General features: G+C 39.0%; 1 protein-coding gene across 16 annotated transcripts in view; it reads right to left on the bottom strand.

The window, feature by feature from the left end:
* GPATCH2 (G-patch domain containing 2) overlaps nt 1-17,972 on the bottom strand; it is a 195,005-nt gene that overhangs the window by 59,390 nt on the left and 117,643 nt on the right. The gene's annotated exons all lie outside the window — the stretch shown is intronic.

Here is a 17,972-nt window from a genome sequence, read left to right as displayed (position 1 = left end):
AAAATCTACAAATGCTATCGTTTACCACAACTTAATTATAGCATCATTACAACAAATGATGACCTTTTGATTGTTGGAGTTTAAAAAAAAAAAAACAGGAAAAATACAAGAACATTATATCCTCTGCCTATGCCTCCAGGAACAGTCACATAAAGCCCTTGATGTGAATTCTAAAGCATCAGCTGAAGGTGCCTTGAACCCATTCCTTCCATAGTTATAACACCTGGATTCTGGTTCACAGCAAATCCAACAACACTGAAAATACAAAAGTCATGGCGCAGCTGAAGTGTTCTGGTCTTGCACTATGCCTCGCCCTGCCTCACTTATCCCATACTGTTCTGGAGGCAACTTGGACTTTTAATGCATCTCATGATACCTTTTCAACAGGAGTTATCCTAAGTTGTGTGCTCAGTCCTCTGACCAGTATTCTGCTTAGAAACTAACTAAACATCAAGGAAATTGAGAGAGAGAATGTGGAAAATAAACCAGTGTGCACGCGTATATGGTAAGTCGCTTGTCGTGCCTGAATCTCTGTGACCCTTTGGACCGCAGCCCACCAGGTTCCCCTGTCCATGGGATTCTCCAGGAAAAGTATACTGGAGTGGGCTGTCGTGCCCTTCTACAGGGGATCTTACCAACCCAGGGATTGAACCTGCATCTCTCAAGTCTCCTGCATTGGTAGGTAGGTTCTTTACCACTAGTGCCACCTGGGAAGCTCAAGAAAACCAGTAAAACCCCACAAATATAGGGAACGGTCTTAAAATTATGATTGCGTGTGGGTGTGTGTCAGTTGCTCAGTCGTGTCTGACTCTTTGAGACCCCATGGACTGTAACCCACCAGGCTTCTCTGTCCATGGGATCCTCCAGGCAAGACAACTGGAGTGGGTTGCCATCCCTTCTCCAGGGGATCTTCCTGACCCAGGGATTGATCCTGGGTCTCCTGCATTGCAGGCAGATTCTTCACCATCTGAACCACCATGGAAGCCCCCAACATTATTAATGCTATTTATTTTTTCATGAACCATTGTACTGAACACATGCATGTGCCACGCACTCTACAAACACGTGACACATATGTGTTATTTTCTATCCTCAGAAAAACCTTACAAGGTATTGCTCATGTTCCAGGTGCAAGAATGACTGAGGCTGAGATGTTTATTTGTCCAAGGTGCTCAGTGTACAAAGGACAAAGGGGTTTACACTGAATGAGCACATTTCCTGGTTCCCTCCAACACTTCAATGTATTCTCTGGCCTCTGTGGTATTAAAACCTGGGAATAAACAGCCTCGACATTAATAGGATGTGGCTATGCTCTTACCTGAACATTTATTTTTCAAGCTCATAGACACTGATGCCCTTTGGCAGGTCAGATTCCACTTTTGTTGTGGGAATCGACACTTACTGGTATTTGTAAATGACGTGTGGATTAATCAGCAACCAGAAACTAATCATTTAGTTCAGTTCCCTGAAAACTTGCCTGAAAAATTTCCCCTCTGCTTGGACTGTGCCTTTTCCTTTAAAGAAAAATGTTTAAAAAAATCAAATGCATACATGCATTTAAATGAAACAAATCAACAAAAAAGTCTGAAAAACAGCATTGTTTCATCTATCCTGAACCCCTAAGCTCTGTTTAGAGAGACCACTGACTATGCATTTTCTTTTGGTATTTAATGATGTGTTTCTACAGAATATGGTTATACTGGCATGCTGTGGTTAATTTTAGACATTAATAAGTGACTTTCTATTTACTGTAAATTTAGCTCTTTCATAGCTCCCAATCCTCTATTTCAAGTTATACACACCACATTTGATTAGTCAATAGTGAGTACAGATATTACGACTACATGAACACTTTCTGTGGCTGAATTTTTATTTTTGCCCCTCCCAAAGTTGAGAGTTAACCTGTTTTTCTTCCTTTGCTAGTTTTTGGTGATCTTTGCTATGTACTGGTGATCTTTCCCAAAAAAGTTTCCAGGAAGTGCTGTAGAAAGAATCTGAACTATAGTGTTATATAAGTGGGTGTAAAAGAAATGGGATGTGAAGAAGTGAAGTGGGCGTAGGATAATTCATGCTATCTAGAAGTTAGGCTTTCAAAGTATGAGAAAGATCAGAAAGAAATAGAAAGAAGTATTTAAAAATTTAAATTTAAAATTTAAAAATGTAGTATATAAGAAAAGAAGCTATTGGAAGGAAAAAAAAAAAACTTCTTCCAATCAGAACACAGAGATGCTGGAATCAGTCCTGGACAGAGGAAAGCTCTTTTCCTCTAATACTAAGAAAAAGGAGAGCCAAAGAAGGTATATTTGGATTGTTGTTGTTGTTCAGTAGCTAACTCGTATCTGACCCTTTGCAACTCCATGGACTGCAGCACATCAGGCTTCCTTGTCCTTCACTATCTCTTGGAGTTTGCTCACACTCATGTCCATTGAGTCGGTGATGCTATCTAACCATCTCATCCTCTGCTGCCTGCTTCTTCTTTTGCCTTCAGTCTTCCCCGGCATTAGGGTCTTTTCGGATGAGTCGGCTTTTCTTCACTGGAAGGACTGATGCTGAAGCTGAAGCTCCAATACTCTGGCTACCTGATTTGGAAAAGTTCATCCAAATTTGTGGACTAATAGCCTTACTTTGGAAAGTTGAAGACAAAGTCAAGTTCTCGGGGCAGGGGAGAGGATGTGGGCAGCTTATTACAGGGACTTGGTGAATAACTTTTTGGGCACAAGAGAAACAGGAAATGTTGTTATGGAAGGTCATGTGAAAGCACTGACGAAAGATCTACTGTTCAAAATTATTAATATATATCTCTGTAGCAACAAATCACATAATTTTGTGATTTTATTCAGCAGTGCTCAGTGGACGAGCTATGGTGGTGGGTAGATGGACTGATTCATCCCAGGTTAGGAGTTTATGGAGCAGGATGGCAGGCAGAATTCTAAGAAGACCCCCCAGTGATCCATACCCTTGTACAACTTGCTCTCTTTGAGTGTAGAAAGGACCCATGCCTATGATGGGATAGTCAGTGCTATAATTAGGGTGTGTATTATGACACAACTGGCTTTAAGGAAGGGAGATCATTCTTGGTGGGCTTAAGCTAAGCAGGTGATTCTTTGAAGGGACTGAACTCTTCCTGGTGAAAGATTCAAAATATGAGCGTTTCAACATGAAGATTCTCCATAGTTGGCTTTGTAGTCGAAGGACCATGTTCTTAGGACCTGAAAGGAGCCTCCAAGAACTGAGAGAGATCACTGGCTGACATGTCGTCAGCAAGAAAACCAGGACTTCATTAGTACAACCACAGGGAACTGCATTCTGCCAACAACCTTCAAGAACTTGGAAGTGGACTCCTTTTAAAAAAGGGAACCCTCTTACACTGTTGGTGGGAATGCAAACTAGTACAGCCACTATGGAGAACAGTGTGGAGATTCCTTAAAAAACTGGAAATAGAACTGCCTTATGATCCAGCAATCCCACTGCTGGGCATACACACTGAGGAAACCAGAAGGGAAAGAGACACATGTATCCCAATGTTCATCGCAGCACTGTTTATAATAGCCAGGACATGGAAGCAACCTAGATGTCCATCAGCAGATGAATGGATAAGAAAGCTATGGTACATATACACAATGGAGTATTACTCAGCCATTAAAAAGAATACATTTGAATCAGTTCTAATGAGGTGGATGAAACTGGAGCCTATTATCCAGAGTGAAGTAAGCCAGAAGGAAAAACACCAATACAGTATACTAACGCATATATATAGAATTTATAAAGATGGTAACAATAACCCTGTGTACGAGACAGCAAAAGAGACAGTGATGTATAGAACAGTCTTATGGACTCTGAGGGAGAGGGAGAGGGTGGGAAGATTAGGGAGAATAGCATTGAAACATGTAAAATATCATGTAGGAAACGAGATGCCAGTCCAGGTTCGATGCACGATACTGGACGCTTGGGGCTAGTGCACTGGGACGACCCAGAGGGATGGTATGGGGAGGGGGGAGGGAGGAGGGAGGAGGGTTCAGGATGGGGAACACATGTATACCTGTGGTGGATTCATTTTGATATTTGGCAAAACTAATACAATTATGTAAAGTTTAAAAATAAAATAAAATTAAAAAAAAAAAAAAAAAAGCCTCTAAATGACAACATAGCTGATGCATGCTGTGACTTCAGCCTTATCAGACACCGAGCAGGGCATCCAGCTGAGCTCTGCCTTTTTCAGATGTGTGATTTGCAAATACTTTCTCCCAGTGCGTGGCTTATATTTTCATCTTATTAATAGGGTGCTTTACAGAACAAAATTTTAAATTTTGATGAAAAGCTTTTCTTCCTCCATTGAATTGATTTTATCCTTTTTAAAGAATCAGTCGAGCATACTGCTGTTAGAGTGGGTCTATTGCTGGGTCCTCTATTCTCTTACGTTGATTTATTTGTATACTGTTCTGTCAACACATAGAGTCTTGATTACAGTACTCAAGAGAACTGTGAGCCAGTAAATGGGTATTCTTTTAGTCACTAAGTTGGGGGTAATTTGTTAAGCAGCATAGAAAACGCATACACAGTGAGGAGACTGGAGATGATATAATAAAGGATAGAGAATAAATATGAAAGAAGAGGGAGCCTCAAGGAGGACGATGCAGAAAGTGGAGGCGTTTTGGAATGCAATCTTTATTACAGTATGAGGACAGTGAGCACAAGAAAAGAGAAGAGTTGGAAGAAGACCAGGCTGTGATAAGAAAATAGCATAATAAATGTCAGATATGTACGGGGAACCAAGCTAATGGTCATACAAAGATTAACTCATTCAAACCTCACAACCTTATGGAAGAGTTGTAGTGCTATTCAAGGCCACAGAGCTGGCTGGAGTCAAGATTGGGACTAAGTCTGTCCAATTCCACACCCTGTATTCTTTTTTTTCTTAATTATTTTAATTGGAGGATAATTACAATATTATAATGATTTTTGCCATATACTGACATGAATCAGCCACGGGTGCACACATGTCCCCTCATCCTGAACCCCCCTTCCACTGCCCTCCCGACCCATCTCTCTGGGTTGTCCCAGAGCACCAGCTTTGAGGGCCCTGCTTCATGCGTCAAACTTGCACTGGTCATCTATTTTACATATGGTAATATACATGCTTAATGCTATTCTCTCAAATCATCCCACCTTCGCCTTCTCCCACAGAGTCCAAAAGCCTGTTCCTTACATCTGTGTCTCTTTTGCTGCCTTGGGTATAGGATTGTTGTTACCATCTTTCTAAATTCCATATATATGTGTTAATAGACTATCTTGGTGTTTCTCTTTCTGACTTACTTCACTCTGTATAATAGGCTCCAGTTTCATCCACCTCATTAGAACTGACTCAAATGTGTACTTTTTAATAGCTGAGCAATATTCCATTGTGTATATGGACCACAGCTTCCTTATCCATTCATCTGCCAATGGACATCTAGGTAGCTTGCATGTCCTAGCTATTGTAAACAGTGCTGCGATGAACCTTGGGGTACACGTGTCTCTTTCAATTCTGGTTTCCTTGCACACCCTATATTCTTAACCACCATTCTCCTTCATTGCCTTCAGTTATTACAATTTGGGGGAGGGGAAGTCTATCTCTTTTGTTCTGTTTCCTTTTTTGATCTTTATTAATGTCCTCATGAAACATAAAAGTTCCTTAATTTTTTAGTGAAAACATAAGCAAAACAGGAAATATAGAGGAAACAGTGTCCTTGAAAGCCAAAGAGTCAGATTTATATAAAGACAGCAGAGGAAATGAAGGGCATGAAAGAGGAAGATGTTATAGAGGAGCTTACTTCACCAGAGCCAAGATTCCCAAGGAGACTTACGAGGGGGTTAACAGTGAAAGACACATCTGGGAGGAAGGGGCACAAAAAGAATGAAACTGATCGACTGCCCTGGGTGGTCAGGCTGAGACAGGGCTGCACGGTCTGTCTGTTCTCAAGATTCCGAGGGGCTAACTGTGGTTTCTGGGCTCTCTTCTCCCTCTGGGACATGGATGCCTTTGGGGGATGCCTAAGAACTAAGCCTGGTACACGTGACTTCATTTAAGCCTCACCTACCATGCTGAGAGACAGGGGGGCCTGGTGTGCTGCAGTCCACAGGGTCACAAAGAACTGGACACAACTAAGCGACTGAACAACAACCACCACCCCGTTGATAATGGGAATAGCCATCACCTACGGAGCCCTCTCTACAGCCTTCTTTTTAGTAGAGCAATGCAGTCGGTAACTGTGGAGTAGAAGGGGGGTTTGGTTTTTTGTTTTCCTTTTAAGTAAGAAGTAGATAATAAATCTTTAGGGAACAAGGTTTTTTGAACTAAAATCTCTGCAGATGCAGAGTTCCACACTAATTCTTTCTCATTTAATCCCTTGCCCCCACCTATGGGACTGAACTACAAGTAGCAGAAATGTATAGCATTTTGTGAGAAGTCAAATAATATTACACCTATGCAAAAGGACAAAAACAACTTCAAATTCTCTTCTCCTAAACATGTACTTTTCAGAAGGAAAGAGCTACAGCAGTTTATAATACAGATTTTTATTTTTATATAGAGCTTCTATTTTTTGACTCAGCAGCATAATTTTATGCTTAGTGTGCTGTGTACACATCATGGTCTAAATTTGTGCTCTCTAATATGGATACTGGGACTCCCCAGGTGGCTCAGTGGTAAAGAATCTGCTTGCCAATGCAGGAGACTTGGGTTCGATTCTTGGGTCAAGAAGACTCCCCTGGAGGAGGAAATGCAAACCACTCCAGTATCCTTGCCTGGGAAATCCCATGAACAGAGGAGCAGTTGCAAAAGAGTTGGAAGTGATTTAGTGACTAAACAACAACAATATGGATACTAGCCATATATGGCTATTTAAGTTAATATGAAAAATTAGGTTCCTCAGTTGTACTAGCCACATTTCAAGTGCTCTAGACACACATGTTTAGTGGCTACCATAATCAGCAGTGCAGATACAGAACATTTCCATTACTGCAGAAAGTTCTGTAGGATAGCACTAGTATAAACAGGTTATCATCGAAAATTTGAACTAGCTTTGGAAGTGTATATAATTTACAATGAACATCTTCCCTGTGAACCATCAGTATTGTACTGAAGAGACTCTGAAGTATGAATAAGTGTATAACTTATTTATGTTTAGGGGTGTTTAGGAAGGGCTTCCCTGGTAGCTCTGACAGCAAAGCATCTGCCTACAATGTGGGAGACCTGGGTTCGATCCCTGGGTCAGGAAGATCCCCTGGAGAAGGAAATGGCAACCCACTCCTGGAAAATCCCATGGACTGAGAGGAGCCTGGTAGCCTACATTCCATGGGGTCGCAAAGAGTTGGACACGACTGAGCGACTTTAGGAGAGGAGAGAGAGGAATGGGGAAGAAGAAATGTCAGTCAAACTCCTAACTCAATACCCTTTAATAGGGTCAAGAAATGGAAATAAAAATAAAGGTGAGAAGAGAGAGTATTAAGAAGAAGCCACAGAGCACGTAAGAACTACATCCTCGTAGCAACTATAACTGAGGATGCCAAAAGACCAAGGCACATGTGTCAGTGTAGAAGACACTGACAGGGAGTTCTGCAGCACCGTCACACATGACCTAGGATGACACGTGAAATTTGGTGCTTTTGGTTCTATCTCTGCCTGTGATTTTCAAAATGTTGTCTTCAAAGTGTATTCTATGCAGCCCTGGGCGGCAGAGAGAAGTCTGGTCTTGGTTTGGAGAGAGGAGGTCCCCAGAATACTGAACTAGAGGTCTTTGCATTCCTCACTCCAATGAACTTGCAAGGGCCAAAAAAAAAAAAAAAAAAAAAAAAAGCCAGTTTCACTTAAGAATGTCCTTGACATAGCAAGATTCCAAGGGAATCACAGCAAATCAGAAGAGGAATTGATCCAGTCTGTTTTATTTATCACAATCTAAAGTTGAAGCTATCTTCGCCATAGAGACATAGATGCTAAATTACAAACTGTAAATGTATGTTAATGGATTCCCAATGACCCTAACCTTTAATCTGGGCAAATCTTACATTAAGCAAACTCGATATTTACACAGAAGATAAAATAAAGGGTGAATATCTGCTTTACAAAGGAATTTATCATACGATTGTAAGCAGTTACTTGTGTGCATTTAAAGTAAGTTTGGATTTACACACAATTTCTCACATAAATTTCCTAGACTTTCAAATGAAATAAATGCAAAATTTAAGTATCAATGTAAAAATCAATTAATAAATTATATTTACTCAATTTAAAAACAAGTATCTCATAAATAATTAGAAAAATATTGGAAAGAAAAAAATTCTGGACCACTTACAGTCAGTATATAAAGGAAAATGGAGTGAATAAAAAGTAATCCGTTTGATACGTTTAATATTTTTTAAAACTAGGTAGTCATAAAATGATTTTTATTTTGCAGATTTTTATACTTGTATCTTCAAAAAGTCAACCCAATAATTAAATGTGAATTTCACAAGTTAGCATGTTATTTTTAATCAGACATTAGAGACTAATTTCTCTCCTTTAGTCAGACTGAGATTCTTGTCACATTTTGTGTACCTCTCCATAGTTATTTTAATGAATATTTCATTTGTCTGCATTATATTTTTAATTAAAAGAAACTTATCATATATCATTGGCTTTCCCGATGGCTCAGCAGTGAAGAATCTGCCTGCAATGCAGGAGACACGGGAGACATGGGTTCGATCCCAGGGTCGGGAAGATCCCCTGGAGGAGGAAATGGCAACCCACTCCAAAATTCTTGCCTGAAGAATTCCATGGACAGAGGAACCTGGTGGACTACAGTCCATGGGGTTGCAGAGAATCAGACATTACCGAGAGAATGAACACACACACATCATCGTATATTACTAACAACTGGACTTTCAACACAGAAGTACATGTTCCATGGAAACAATGATTAGATGGAATATAAAACAAGTAGTATGGGCTTCCCTGGTGGCTCAGATGGTAAAGAACCTGTCTGCAATGTGGGAGACCTGGGTTTGATCCCTCGGTTGGGAAGATCCCCTGGAGGAGGGCACGGTAACTCACCCTAGTATTCTTGCCTGGAGAATCCCCATGGACAGAGGAGCCTGGCAGAGGGTCACAAAGAGTTGGACACAACTGAGCAACTAAGCATAGCACACAAAACAAGTAGTACAGTGAAAATAATAACAGTTTTATAGTTATGACACTCTACAAGGCTTTTTAATATCTGTACAGAGCACATGTGAGTTTACCTTTAAAACCAAGGCTCCATAATCTAACATGAGTGCAGCAAAGTTGGCTGTTCATCAGATTTCTACAAGTAATCTTATTTTATACCTGAAATTTTGTAAAATATCTTTCTGGAAACTATTCAAATGTTAATGACTTAGCTCCACTATTCTCATATACTGCACTGAAAACTTCCAGTGAGGTGAGTTATTCCACACTGAGTCCCATGCTGGGGACTGTTCTATTACTTTAAAACCATACACTAGTATGTATAAAATAGATGACTAGTGAGAACCTGCTGCATAACCGGGGAACTCTCCTCAGTGCTCTGTGGTGATCTAAATGGGAAAGAAATCCGAAAAAGCAAGGGATGAATGTATACGTATAGCTGACTCACTTTGCTATACAGAAGAAACTAACAAAACATTGTAAAGCAAATATACTCCAAAAAAAAAAAAAAAACCCTAAAAAACTATCCTTTTCTCTTCCCTAGCTCAGCAGCTCTGGTTCTTAGATTTGACACTTCCAAAGTCCCCCACACCAAACTTTATTAACTATGCAATCACTGGTACTGAAAATTCCCAAATGCTATTGCAGTAGAACCTGTAAAATATTTCCCCACATTTATTAAAAATAAAATTGTTGAAATTCTATGAAGTAAAAAATTTGACATTCATATATCAGATTCTTTTTTTGTAGTTCATCTTCCAAAACAAAACAAATACCGACTTAGAGGAGTCATCAACTGAGTCGTAATTATCACCTACTATCCAGTAAGAAGCTTCTAAAGGTGATTTTAACTGACTATTTTCAGGTGGTTACTACAGCTCTGAGGAGAGTGCAGTAGGATTACACAAAACCACAGTTCATCTATGCCTTCCCTATGCCCTGTGCAAGCATCAGGAAGGGAACTGGGGTTGTCTCTTTATTACTAGGCAGTAGTGGAACTTGATAACCTTGATCGCAGAGCCAATGAGTTTTTAATTAATTTATTATTTATTTGGCTGCACTGGGTCTGGGCTGCACTGGGTCCTAGCTGCTGCACATGGTATCTTTGTTGCATCATGTGAGATCTTTCACCGTGGTACGTGGGCTCTCTCTAGCTGGGGTGTGCAGGCTTAGATGCTCTACCACATGTGGGATCTTAGTTCCTTGATCAGGGATTGAACCCGTGACCCCTGCCGTTGCAAGGTGGATTCTCAACCACTGGACCACCAGGGAAGTCCTGAGCCGATGACTATCGATATGTGCGTTGTGTTGTATATTTTGAGAAATTTAAGAAAAAGAAAAAGCTTCTATCCTTAGCAAATTCATGGTCCATTAAAGGAATTATATGCATATAATAACTACAGTCTAGAAAATAATGTAACAAATATTATAATCCAGTAGAAATAAAGACCTAAAGGCAGAATAGAGAAGGTGCTGAGAATTGCTGGTGGGAATTTGAGGGGAAAAAAAAAGATTTCTTGAAGGATATTGTAGCAGATACTGTTATGGCCTCCTCAATAGCTCTAGAATGTTCTAATTCTAGATTTCTGATTATGTCAGTATACTAAACAGCTACCTGTTTAAACCATTATTTGTAGGATATTTCATTATTTTTTCCTGACAGGGGTCTCCAAAAGAGTGATCTCCAACCATTTTTGAGCACATAGTGCCTGAAACAGTTATGAAAATATCTTCTGCTTGCATATTTTATGCAGACACCTAAAATTTTCACTGTAATCTAAATATTTGTAAAGGACTCATTTTATATTACATATATATATTGATATTTTAAAGTCAAATAATTGCACCACTCTTTGAATATATACATTGGAATCTAAATATCACTGTGCTTTTTATACCAGCCATCAATCCATTAAAAAAAGATACTAGGAAAGGCATTTCTTTAAAAGTTGAAAATTTTACATGGTTTAATTTTCTCCTGCAATTCCTTGAATTTCCAATTCACTCCCTCACAGAAGCGTATCCTAATGTAATATAATTTTATTCTTGAAAGCTTTTTCTTAGTTACCCTATCATAGTATTCTGCAACACACACACATATATATTTGCCTGAGTGCTCAACTTCTAAGTCGTACCTGACACTTTTGCGTGCTCAGCTGTGTCTGACTTTTTGCAATCGTACATACTGTAGCCTGCCAGGCTTCTCTGTCAATGGAATTCTCCAAGGAAGAATACCGGAGTGGGTAGCCATTCCCTTCTTCAGGGAATACACACACACACATTTGTGTGTGTGTGTATATATATATATACATATATACACACACACATACATATTTACATATATATACACATACATACACATATATACACATACACGCCTATAACATTTTCTTAAAGATTTGTGATTATAATACTGGAACAAAAATTTTAAGAAGTTTATAAGTTAGTCAAGCTAATAATAATTGCTGTTAGTTGATAACCATCAATTACTTAAGATCTGAAAAAGTTATCATTAGTATACAATTAACCAAACATACAAACCAACATAAGTATATTTTGATAATACTAAAAATAAAAATAAAATTTTATTAGAAAACTATCATTAATAAGCTTTTTCCCAAATTAATTCATGTACCCATTGATGAATATTACTTTGGCATCAATTCTATTTGTATTTTTAATACCTTGAGTGCTCAGAAACCTTGTTCACAGAAATTGGTAAATGAAAATAAAATAAAAGGAATTTGGTTAAAACCATCACTTGATTATTGAACTCCTTCAGAGTTTTATGCCTAAAAATATCACACAATGACTTCAAGATTCAGGGGTATTTTAAATCATCTACCAGATGCTGAAAACAAAGAATTAGAAACTATCTAGTTAAATTGCATTAAGCTTTGTGACTTAGTCATTTGATTTAATCTGTCAACATCAATATCAGTACAATATGAATGACCCCCTGTTTGGAACCCAAGAGGATTTTAAACCTCAGGGCAATGTGCCAAAATAAAATTAGAACTGAGAGGGCATCTTTTTTTTTCTAAGGTGGAAGAGAGGCAATTTTAAGACTCCCACCCAAAGCATCCAGTTCTGAGAGTCAAAGGTGTGTAGCAGAAAGAAGCAGTTCTTAATGGTCACGTGAGCACTCGCTGTGGCTATCCCTCAAGGCTTAGCCCACAGGGAGCAGAAATGTCCATCTTCCAGTCTTTTCCTGGAACAGTTCTGACTGCACACTTTACAAGCTGCTGTCTGAGGTTCTACAGTGTAATTTAGCATGCATCTGTGAGCCTCCTCAGAGTTCAGGGCGTGGTGGGCACTTCCTCTGCCTTCTCACTCCTGCTCGCTGCAAAATATAAACAGGCTGCCAGCACTTCTCTAGGAGGAATTTGTACACAGGTCTGGTGCCCTGCTTTTGTACTTGCCACCCGAGAGACAGACCCCTGGATTTCCTGGTTTTGTCAGCCAATGGAGCTTGCATTCACTGGTCCACAGGACTACAGCAAACAAAGAAGCAGTTTTTAAACAGGCACAGGAACCATGTCCACTTATGGCAAAACAGTGTCCCCTCAAGATCAGTGCTGAGGGAGCAGGCAAAACAGTGTCCCCTTAAGATGAGTGCAGAGGGAGCAGGCAAAACATCCATTTTTGTTTTTCCATGGAAGGGGCTTAGCTACATACTTTCCCAGTTGCTGACTGAGAGTCTGGCTTATAATCAGCTTGTATCTGAGGTGCTGCCTGTAATCCTTCCCTTTTGGACACTGATGATCTTGGCACACCCTCAATTACTAGGAGCCACCGAGAACAAAGATGGTGGCTTGGCTAATCACAAAGATTTGTGAGACAACCAAGAGCATCTCCTACACGAGACTAGTCTCATTGGTACACAATTAACTGAACAAACGTAAATATATTTTGATAATACTAAACATTAAAATTTGATTAGAAAGCTATCATCAAAAAGCATCAAATAAGTAAAATCAGAAATGAAAGAGGAGCCATTAGAACTGATCACACAACAAATACTAAGGATCATAAGAAAATACTATAACCAATTGTACTCCAACAAATCAGATAACCTAGAAGAATGGAAAAAATTCCTAGAAACACACAATTTACCAAACTGAAATCATGAAAAAACAGAAAATTAGAAAAGATTAATAACTAGGGAGGAGATTGAACAGTAGTCAAAAACCATCCAAAAAAATTAACAACTGTGGGAAATAGATGGGGAAACAGTGGAAACAGTGTCAGACTTTTATTTTTTTGGGCTCCAAAATCACTGCAGATGGTGACTGCAGCCATGAAATTAAAAGACGCTTACTCCTTGGAAGGAAAGTTATGACCAACCTAGATAGCATGTTCAAAAGCAGAGACATTACTTTGCCAACAAAGGTCTGTCTAGTCAAGGCTATGGTTTTTCCTGTGGTCATGTATGGATGTGAAAGTTGGACTGTGAAGAAGGCTGAGCACCGAAGAATTGATGCTTTTGAACTGTGGTGTTGGAGAAGACTCTTGAGAGTCCCTGGGACTGCAAGGAGATCCAACCAGTCCGTTTTGAAGGAGATCAGCCCTGGGATTTTTTTGGAAGGAATGATGCTAAAGCTGAAACTCCAGTACTTTGGCTACCTCATGCGAAGAGTTGACTCATTGGAAAAGACTCTGATGCTGGGAGGGATCGGGGGCAGGAGGAGAAGGGGACGACAGAGGATGAGATGGTTGGATGGCATCACTGACTTGATGGACGTGAGTCTGGGTGAACTCCGGGAGTTGGTGATGGACAGGGAGGCCTGGAGTGCTGCGATTCATGGGGTCGCAAAGAGTCAGACACAACTGAGCGACTGAACTGAACTGAACTGAATCAATAAATGTGATACATCAAATTAACAAAATGAAGAATAAAAGTCATGATTATCTTAATAGATGCAGAAAAAACATATGATAAAATTCAACATCTTTTAATGATAAAAATACTCCACAAATAGAAGGAATGTACTGCAACATGGTAAAGACCATATATGATAAGTCCAAAGCTAACATCACAGTCAATGGTAAAAAGCTGAAAGTTTTGCCTCTAAGATTAGGAAAAAGACAAGAATGCCTACTACTCTTGCCACTTCTATTTAACACATATAGGAGATCCTAGACAGAGAAATCAGGCAAGAAAAAAAAAGTAAAAGCATCCATATCAGAAAAGAAGAAGTAAAATTGTCTTTGCAGATGACTTGATACTATATATAGAATATCCTAAAGACTCCACCAAAAAGCTAGTAGAACAAATGAACAAGTTCAGTAAAGTTACAGGACACAAAATCAGTGTACATAAATTAAATTGGCTGTGTTTGGATACACTAACAACAAAGTATCAGAGAAAAAAGCTATGAAAACAATCCCATATACAACAGCATCAAAAAGAGTAAAACATTTAGGAATAAATTTAACCAAAGAGGTGAAACTTCTATACACCCAAAACTATAAATCATTTTGATATTTGGCAAAACTAATACAATTATGTAAAGTTAAAAAAAATTAACTTAAAAAAAAAAGTCATGTGGCCACATATGAAAAAAAATAAAATAAAACATTGATGGAAGAAATGGAAGAAGACACAAATATATGGAAAGAGATTTTGTATTCATGAGGGGGAACAATTAATACTGCTAAAATATCTATACTATGCACAGATATCCATACAGTCCACAGATTGAAGGGAATCATAAAAATTCAAATGGCATTTTTCATAGGAAGAAAAAAAAATCCTAAAATATTTGTGGAACCACAAAAAACCCTAAATATACAAAGTAATCTTGATAAAGAAGAACAAAGTTGAAGCTATCACACATCCTGATTTGAAACTATTTTCAAACTATACAAACTGAATATATATATATATATATATATTTGCACAAAAATTACAGCAATCAAAACAGTATGATAGTGGTTAAAAACAGACACATAGATCAATGGAACAGAGAGCCTAGAAATAAATTCATGAATATATAGTCAAGTTATTTATGACAAGAAGCTAAGAATATGCAAAGAAAAAGGGAATGTCTCTATAATAAGTGGTGCTAGGAAAACTGACAGCCGTCTGCAAAAGAATGAAACAGGGCCTCTATCTTACACCATACACAAAAAACACTCAAAATGGATTAAAGACTTTAACATAAAACTTAAATCCTAAGATTTCTGAAAGAAAACGTAGGGGGGTAATCTCCTTGACACTGGTCTTGGCGATGATTTTTTTTAAATTTAACCCCAAAAGAAAAGGCAACAAAAGTAAAAATAAACTAGTGGGATTACATCTAACTAAAAAGCTTCGATGACAGCAAAGGGAGCATCAGCAAAATGAAAAGGCAGCCTACTGAATGGGAGAAAATATTTGCAATCATATATTTGATAATGGGCTTCTCTGGTGGCTCAGACGGTAAGGAATCTGCCTGCAATGCAGGAGACCCAGGTTCGATCCCTGGGTTGGGAAAATCCCCTGGAGAAGAGAATGGCAAACCACTCCACTACTCTTGCCTAGAGAATCCCATGGACAGAGGAGCCTGGTAGGCTACAGTCCATGAGATGGCAAAGAGTCAAACATGACTGAGCAACTAACACTTCCACTTCACTTTCACATCTGATAAAAGGTTAATATCCAAGATACACAACACAGGGAAGTCATACAACTTAGTAGCAAAAAAAACCCAAATTACACAATTAAAAAATGGGCAAAGAATTTGAATGGATGTTTTTTCCAAATAAGACAAACAAATGACCAATGGGTACACGAAAAGGTGTTCAACATCACTAATCATCAGGGGCTTCGGCTGCTGCTCCTAAGTCCCTTCAGTCGTGTCCGACTCTGTGAGACCCCATAGACGGCAGCCCACCAGGCTCCCCCATCCCTGGGATTCTCCAGGCAAGAACACTGGAGTGGGTTGCCATTTCCTTCTCCAATGCGTGAAAGTGAAAAGTGAAAGTGAAGTCGCTCAGTCGTGTCCGACTCTTTGCGACCCCATGGACTGCAGCCTACCAGGCTCCTCTGTCCATGGGATTTGCCAGGCAAGAGTACTGGAGTGGGGTGCCAGTGCCTTCTCCAAATCATCAGGGGACTGTAGGTCAAAACCATAATAAGAACATCTCACACTTGTTAAGATGCTATGATCAGAAAGACAAGAAAAACAAATGCTGGTGATGATGTGGAGAAAAGCAGACCCTTTTATATTGACAGTGGTAATGCAAACTGGCACTGTCACTATGGAAAATAATATAAATGTTCCTCAAAAAATTAAAAAATAGAACTACTATACCATCCAGTAGTACCATTTCTGTGTATTTATCCAAAGGAAGCAAAATCATTAGCTTTATAAATTTGTTTTTTCCCACTAACTTGAAAAGATATAAGCACCTTCATATTCACTGTAGCATTATTTACAATCGCCAAGACATGGAAACAACCAAAGGAAATAATTCCATTTATGATCACATGGATGAACCTGGAGGGCATTGTGCTCAGTACAATGAGCCAGACAGACAAATATAAATGGTGCATGATATCATTTATTTATGGAATCTTAAAAAAAAAAAGTTGAACTTGTAGAAACAGACTAGAATGGTGGTTGATAGGGGCTGGGGTGAGGAGTGGGGTGGAGGAAATAGGGAGAGGCTGATAGAAGGGCACAAACTTTCGTTATAGATGAATAAAGCCCGAGGAGCTAATGTACACTGATGGCAACTATAATTAATATTGTATGACGGGAAGTCAGGAGATAGATCTTAAATGTTCTCACCAGGAAAAAGAAAAAAGTAAATATGTGAACTGGGATAGATTAGTTTGATGGTGGGAATTCTTTTACAATGTGTGTGTATGTACGTATAATTATCATGATGTACATTTTAAATATTTTGCAAGTTTTTATTTGTAAATTATACCTCATTAAAGCTGAAAAGGAAAAGAGAAATGTATTGCAAAAACTGTGTAGCATCCTTAAAGGGCATCTCCTGCAATGGACAGATCAGCTGTGATCTTACAGTATAAATACAAGGAAGTCCTCCAAGAAAGCAAATCAGGACTGTTTGCCAAACTGGATGTCTGTGTTGTGGCAAAAACTGAGTACTGAGTGCTTTCTTCAGTAAATCAGAACTTTTGTGAAGTACCCTGTATTTTCTGCAATTCTATATTTTGTATGCAGGCATCTTTAATTTATACTACATACCACATACTACAAGGAGCCATAGCCAGATCTGATTGAAATTTCATGTCACTTGGAGGACTTCGATGAGGTTTTGAGATAGATAAGTAACTGGATGAGACTTTGAAGTGGTCTTCTTTGGAAAAGGCAAGAAAGGCATTTCACATGGTATGTATGCATGGAAGGAAGAGTGTGTGTTAAAAAAGTCAATGAGCTAAATATGACACATTTTGTTAGCTCTACGCAACAGATAGTTTCCTCTTCTAATCCTTACTTTGTTAGGGGGCTTCCTGGTGGCTCAGATGGGAAAGAATCTGCCTGCAATGCAGGAGACCTGGGTTCGATTCCTGGGTCAGGAAAATCCCTTGGAGAAGAGAATGGATACCTACTCTAGAATAGAGAGAATTCCATGGACAGAGAAGCCTGGTGGGGTACAGTTCATGGGGTCCCAAAGAGTTGGACATGAGTAAGCAACTAAGACTTTCATTTTTTCATGTGCCATACTCAAGTAACCTATCATGCCTGATTTAAACCTCTGCTAGATATCTATATTCCTAAACTCCCTTGCAGTTTTTACTAGGTTACTAGGTGACCTAGTAACCCAGTTCTGG

The sequence above is a fragment of the Bos grunniens genome, chromosome 16 (assembly GCF_055505025.1).
Source record: "Bos grunniens cultivar Pamir isolate PY7600 chromosome 16, Bosgru_T2T1.0, whole genome shotgun sequence".
Taxonomy (NCBI): Eukaryota; Metazoa; Chordata; class Mammalia; order Artiodactyla; family Bovidae; genus Bos; species Bos grunniens.
This window is presented reverse-complemented; position numbering and strand designations above follow the sequence as displayed.